This window comes from Leptosomus discolor, chromosome 16, assembly GCF_034619465.1.
Source record: "Leptosomus discolor isolate bLepDis1 chromosome 16, bLepDis1.hap2, whole genome shotgun sequence".
NCBI classification, from domain to species: domain Eukaryota; kingdom Metazoa; phylum Chordata; class Aves; order Leptosomiformes; family Leptosomidae; genus Leptosomus; species Leptosomus discolor.
In genome coordinates, this window is record NC_141406.1 from 5,523,244 (window position 1) to 5,530,228 (window position 6,985).

Genomic DNA, 6,985 nt, shown 5'->3' on the forward strand with positions numbered 1-6,985 from the left:
CATTTTGTCCCTCGGTGCCTGAAATGTTAACAGGGAGAGGGACAGAGCACTCAGGGGGAATATCAGCAGCACTGGGCTGGTGATGCAAAGGGAAGGCAATGGGAATGCCTGGATTTGCAGGGAGCTGGTTTGTTACTTGGAGCTGTCCCCCTAGCTTGTTCACGCCCTCATGCCGTAAACCGCCTGACCACTGCTTTCATCTGCTTTTCTTTACAAAACTGTTACAGGGCTGGTTCTGTTTTCAGGGTAGAAGCCTCTCCACCCTCCACCCCGCTTGACAGAAGAGAACAGACCTCTGCAACACAAATGCACATTAGCTTTGTATTCCAATTGTGAATGTGTCAAGTGAAATTTATGTCTATAAGTAACAAAGAAGATATTTGTTGTCTAAAAGAAGGAGCTGTCAAGGTTGTTGCTTTTGGGCTTTTTGGGGAGAGAGGGTGAGGGTTTTTTGGGAGGTTGGTAGTATTTAGCTTGCATTAGAGACACAAGTCAGGCCACAACTGTTACAAGCCCGCAGCCTCTTGAGAGGTTTTGGAGTACTGCAGCTGATGGCCCTCAGCAGACATGCTGTGAAGCTGAGAATGTGATAATGCATAGACCCATGTGGTGGCATTTTAGGTTGCTTATTGATATCTTTACAGTCTTACAAAGTCTCAAGTACGCTGCAGGGTGAACAGGTTGTGTTTTTTTTTCCCCTGACACAATATCCAGCTGAAAACCAGAACTGAAGTGTGGAGATTTTTACTCTTCTATAACAAAAAGGTGTTGCTGTTTGTTGCTTCACAATTGAATGAGTTCCTTTCTGCATAAGTCTCACATGTCTCTGGAACAGCTCCACAGCAAGCCTTTTTTTGCAAAGCTCAGCTGTTAGCCAGTATTGTTCCTCTTTGAAGAACACTGTATAAAAGTGCACATCAGAGACATCTTCAGAACCAGACAGGAGTGCATCATTTTGTCTGCAGTCTTGTTCACCTCTTGCTTTTGTGGGCAGTTTGGATACAGCAGTGGGGAGTGCCGTGGTCTGGAGAAAGGAGGAGTGAATGCGCATAGAGGGAATGTTGCTTCTTCCTTTTCTCTGGGTATTTGATAGGATGTGCTGTCTTTGTTTTGTCTTTTCACTACAACACTTTCTTCCAGTTAATGAGCCAAATTTGACATGGAGAAAGTAGGTGAAGCTCTAGGGAACTCATTAGAGGTTTTTCATGTCAGAATTTGACTCCAAATACATGAAGTCTAATCCTAAACCTAGGCGCAGATTTATACCATGGGACATGCTGAAGCCTCTGGCTAGAGACTGTGGGGAGGGTCCAAGGAGCAGCCCTCACTTTTCCTCTGCAGCCCCATTTAAGCCTTGTGTGTTTCAACTGTTTCTTTTTGGAGTGTAATCCTATCCTTAGGCTGAAACTAATGCTATGGGACACACCGATCCCCCATTCTAAGGATCATACTGGCGATAATTCTAGTAGCAGCTTTAGCTGTACTTTAGCACTCTGTTTCCCCAGTACTGATTTACATCTTGGCTGCCTCTCTCTGAACCCCAACCCCAGTGATGGCTCCAGTTGTTTTACCCAGTGGGGTTTCCCCAGGCAGATGCAGGGTGCACACTCAGTCACTCTCTCCCTTCCTCCTCCTCAGCAGGGCAGGGAGAAGAAATAAGATGACAATGCTTGTGAGTCCAGATAAAGACAGGGACATCACTTACCAGTTACTGTCATGGACGAAACAGACTTGACTTGGGGAGAATTAATTTGTTGCCAGTTAAAATAGGTTTGGATAGTGAGAAACAAACTAAACCAACACCTTCTTGCCCTCACCTTCTTCCTAGGCTCAGTTTCACTCCTTCATCCCCAACTCCTCTACCTCCCCTTTCCAGCAGTGCAGGGGATGGGGAATGGCGGCAGGGGGTTGTGGTCAGTCTGTAACAGGTTTTCTCTGCCGCTCCTTCCTCCTCACAGCGTTCCCCTGCTCCAGCTGGGGCCTTCCTGCTGGTGGCTGTTCCTTCAGGGCTGTCCCCCTGCTCCACCGTGGTCACCCCATGGACTGCAGGGGACTCTGGTGCCCGGAGCAGCTCCTCCTTGGCCTTGCAGGGCTGTTTCTCACACTTTTTTTCCTCACCCCTCGCTGCCATGTGGCATTTTTCCAGAGGCGCCGCCAGCTTTGGAGCCGGGCTCAGGTGGGCCCGGTGGTGGGCCTGTTGCGGAACCGCCTGGAACCGCCTGGAACCGGCTGTGCCCGGTGTGGGCAGCCTCACCCCTCCTCAGGGAAGGATGTTATGGCAGGTGCGTCCTGCTGTCCCGGCTTGTAGGGGACGAGTGAGCGCCCAGCTCCAGAGCACCTGTCCCGGGATGGCAAAATGTCCCCTCTCCTGTGGGACAGCTGAGGTTCGTGGTCAGGTGTTGCGTTTTTCTGGCTTGGCTTATTTTCTGCTTGGTGAGGGGCGGCAGGTAGGAGCCAGGCACTGCCTGCCTTCCTCCTCCTTCTGCGTTACCGCCAGGGAGTCTCTATTAAGGTCTCCTGAAAACAGCCAAAGTCTAGAAAGTCAGAGAACGCCGCCGGTTCAGAGGCAGCTTGGTGAGCTAATGGTATTGCGAAGGGACGGGAACAGCACAGGCGTTAGCAGTGCGAAAACGGAGGCGATGCCGCCGCCTTTTCTGCTCCTGACCTTTCAGTTCAGAAGGAGACGAAATGGCCAGTCGCTCCTGTTGTCCTCATGCTGTTAGCAGTGGGGAGGCAAGAGGCTTGTACAGGGCAGTCCTCTGCAAAATACCCGTATTCGTACTGGAGCTGCGGGATGGGCCAGTCCAGGGCTGAGACCTGGGCAAGGGGACCTTACAGCTGGAGAGCCTCTGGGCTGTTGCCTCTGAGTATCTGGTTGCATGTCAAAGCTGTTCCTTTGGTGTCCTCCATTTTGCTCTCTTTCAATTGCAGTTTCTGAAAAACTAACGCCCCCCAAAACCTGTTGGTAAAATGAGCAGTTCGGTTCTGACTTACTCCGTTATTCGGTTGCAGCGGAGTTCAGACAAAGGTGCACATGTCAAACTGTTGGCTCTGCAAACCAAAAGATTTCAGGATATCAAGAACAAAGCTCAGCTCAGAAGTCTGACATGGAGACCCAAAGGCAGCTGCTGCTGCTGGTTTGGGGAAGTGCCTTTTTCCAGATTTCTGTGCCATGTTTGTGCTTGATGAGACCCTATGTGTTTCAGGGGAGTTACACAGGTTGAATAAGGCCCGTGTAGTTGTCTGATAGCTTTCCAAATGCATCCCATCACTGTATCCAACCTGGGGCAGATTGCCTCTAAAACGAACTGGGAGGAATAATCCTCCCAGAAGTGGAGGAACTGGCTGATAGCTAAGCAGCAAAGAATCTGTCCTCCACCCTTTACATGCCTGTACTCAAGCTGAATAAACCTGATGCTGTAGAAACGTCAGTGCTTTTGTGGTTCGCTTGCCTTTGAGGACAGTTTGGATGCAGCAGGGGGAGTGCCAGGCTCTGGGAAAAGGAGTAAATGCACGTGGAGGGAAAGCTGACTTTTCCCTTCACTCTTCTGGGGAAGAGTTACTGTGTGGTTATTGTGGTTTGTGGCTATTCTGGTTCTGAATTGGCATCACTGAACTGGAATATTATCAAGTTGGAGAGGAACAGAAGAGATTCATAATCGAGTACTTAGTGTCTCAAAGTAGATCAAGATGCAGTCATGGCTTCCTGGAGCGCTGGCCTCAGCTAAGAGTGTTCCGGTCTATTTTGTTTTGTGAACTACCTCTTGGCAGCCTTAAACCAGCTATTGCATCTATTTCAAGACCACTTGTTTAATGCCAGTAAACTGCAAAACAGATTCTCTTGTCCATTGATAATCGTCCCCAACTGCTCGGAGCTGGGGTGGCTGGGCTTCCTGCCAGCTGCCCTTGAAGGCTGTTGTACCTGCTGCGCTGTCAAGATAGCATAGAGATAAGAGTTCATATTGAGACAGCCTCTTCTGAGCTGTGAAACAAGCGTGATCTGGTGGTGGACAGAGTGATCTCTAAAGGCAAATGTTTAATCCTCTCTTGTTTGCTTTCTTAAGATGAAACAATTTATATTTTGGCATCTTTGTCAGCAGCTGTCCACTAAGGTGCCAGTCAGCCTTCCCCAAACAGTGCGGACTCCTTTATCTTCCAAGTACTTGTGGTGAGGAATGAGTTATAAGTTGAGAAAAGAGCCTTGGCAATGCAGAAGAGAAAGGCTTTGACAGATTTTGAAGTGTGTGAAATAAAAATAGATCAGACAAGCCTGTGCTTCCAGCTGCTTTTTGCATCCTCACCTCAACAAAATGATTACCAGTTCTTTAGACAGTCACAGGAATGAGGGAGGCTTGTGGTGGCCTCAGTGCTAGGCATATTGCTACCTGGAGCATGCTAAGATGGTTACCCTGGGTTTTGTTGTCAGAGGTTGAGGTAAAATAAAGGATGGAGAAGTGAGGAAGGTGTTGTTCAGTTAGGTAGGGAGGGAATAAGTGCATTTCTGTTTGAGTAACTGAAAAGGTCTGGCCTGTTCCTCCTTCCCTCTGCTATCGGGCACCAATGGCTTCATTACTTGTGGTGCTGCTCAGCATCCCCCTGTGTCTGCACCTCCCTGTGGCTGGGGTTTTGCAGGCTGGCCCTGCTAGAGCTTTCTGCTGCCTGCCCGACCACGCACACAGAGCCCCAGCTGACAGTGCTCACCAGGGTTTTCCAGTGAGATGCTGCAGGTGGCCCTGGGAGCATGCAGGTTGGTGTGCTGTGCCAGGTAGGAAGCTGCCTGCCGGCACAGATTGGTGGAGGTGGGAGTTCCGTGTCTCATGCTCTGCCACTATGTGACTATAGATCTGAAAAGGGACCAAGCACCCCCAGGAGGAGGAGAGGGTTTTGGAGCGTATTTTATAAAGCCTCGGAAAAATAAGATGGTGGAGAGTGTGGATGGTATGGTATGGCATGGCATTGCACCTGATGACGTCTCCTTCCAGAAGACTACTTTTGAAAGGTGTGCTTAAATGTCTCGCTTTGAGATCTTGTGAGACTGATCACCTGGTGGGAGGGCAGGGCTGGGGAAGGGGCTGTGATGCTGCCCTGTGCAGCTGCAGCTTCCTCTCTGCTACGTGACCTAAGTCCCATCGCAGGCTGACCATCCGCATCCTGCATGGAGAGGGAGAGAGGGAGGCTGGGAAACTGCAAATGACGGACATAGCCTGGTGTATGAGTCTTGATGCTGAGGTTTGTGTGCTCTTTTAAGTATCTGAGGTTACAGCCCTGCACCAGCAACTGCGGTACTGAGGAGAGCATTCAGTGTGACAGGGGTCCATCTCTCCTGCTGTGTTACCTAGCAGGAGACAGAGGCTCACTGCAGAGCAGGCATCCCCTGATTTAGGAGCGTAACAAAGCTGGTACCTGGGGCATCAGTGAGGAGAACTGGATTAGCAGCTCATCCCTTTAATCCCCTTTGAGAGCCCTGAGCTTTCTCATTGAGTGCAAGGAAAGGCTCATTTGGGTTGTGTCATCCTCTCTGGTTTGTGAACTCGGCTTTTGTGAAGGCAGCTCTTTCTGGATTTGGGGCTGCCAGGCCTGCTCGTTGAGCATGCATCTCATCTGTAGCGGGGGCACTGGGGCACATCGCAGCTCCCGAGCTGGATGCACACCACTGTGCCCTCGCAGAGTCCCTCACCTGCCAGTGCAGTCAAGAGCTGGCAGGGAACAGCTGGGTGTGCCGTGATAGTTTCGCCACAGCTAAGTTGCAGCCCATTAGTTCATCCAAGCAGTGGCAGTTTCCTAGGCCAGGACCTCATCATTTGCATTTGTATCTATTTATTCACAACCAGCTCTCCATCGAGAGGTTTCTATGGCAAAGCAACCAAGTGTGTGTAGAGGAATAAACACAGATCCCACAGCTGCTCTTTCAAGCCATGCTTTATCTGCAGCTCCTGGAGCTGCCAACTGGCAGCCAGGCATCACCAGTGATTAGCACAGAATTCCCTTGCAAGGGGCTGTTTCATCTCCATCCTGCTGCTTAGCACAGCTCAGACCAAAACCACAATGTTCAGCAGGGCTGGAAACAGGCTGCACAGATCCTCTCTGGGGCTGAGCCAGGGACCGTAGGGAAGAGCTGCGTCAGTGGTGGGCTGCACGCTGGGGGTCTTGTCTCGTTTTGGGAGGTGTTACTGTTACAGAAAAGCTGTGAAGATGTCTTGATGCAGAGTCTTACAGAGACAGTGCTCAGAGCTGAAGACCAAATGCCCAGCACCCCTGCTCCCTCTTTCTAGATATGCCACTGACTCACCAGGCGGCTCCAAGCCTTCATTTAAATTCTTTGTGCCAGAGTTTTCTTCCTGGCACGGAGTGCTGCTCTGCTTAGACTGTAAGAGTTTAAGCAGATCTTGCTGACATTTCATTTTTGCTGAAAGGTATTTTGGAAGGAAAAGAAGAAAGAAAAAAATTAATACCATCTCTTCCACATCGGGGGAAGGAAGAGATATCACACTGAGAAGGGAAAATCAAGTTGTGAGTAGAGTCAGGCAGTGACCTGTGGAAGCAGCACGGCCCTTCCCCCCAGCAGTGGGAATGGCCACTTGAGCAGCTCTGTTTTGCCTTCTGCAAACAATCTCATGCTCCCCAAATACAATCTTTGCCATGGAAATCACTCCACTTCTCCAGATTCACTAGAGGGGCTAAAAAGGGGGTTGGGGTGACAACTGTGCAGGGGAACAAATGCTTCCTTCCCACCTTGGGTTGTGCTGGGGTTTGGCTACATTTGCATGCCCTGTTCCCCATCCTCCTGGCCAAACACCATATGCTGGCTCTCTCATGGCCTTTTCTCTTCTGTCTCCACTGGGATGGGGCAGCTAGCACCTGGCCCTAGCTATATCTGCTTTACTTTGTTGTATTTTCTGCTCTTTTCAGTCAGCGGGACAGATGGTTTCCAGCGCTTCTATTTGCAGGTTAACAACATGAAGGTTATGAGGTCCTGCTGACCAGA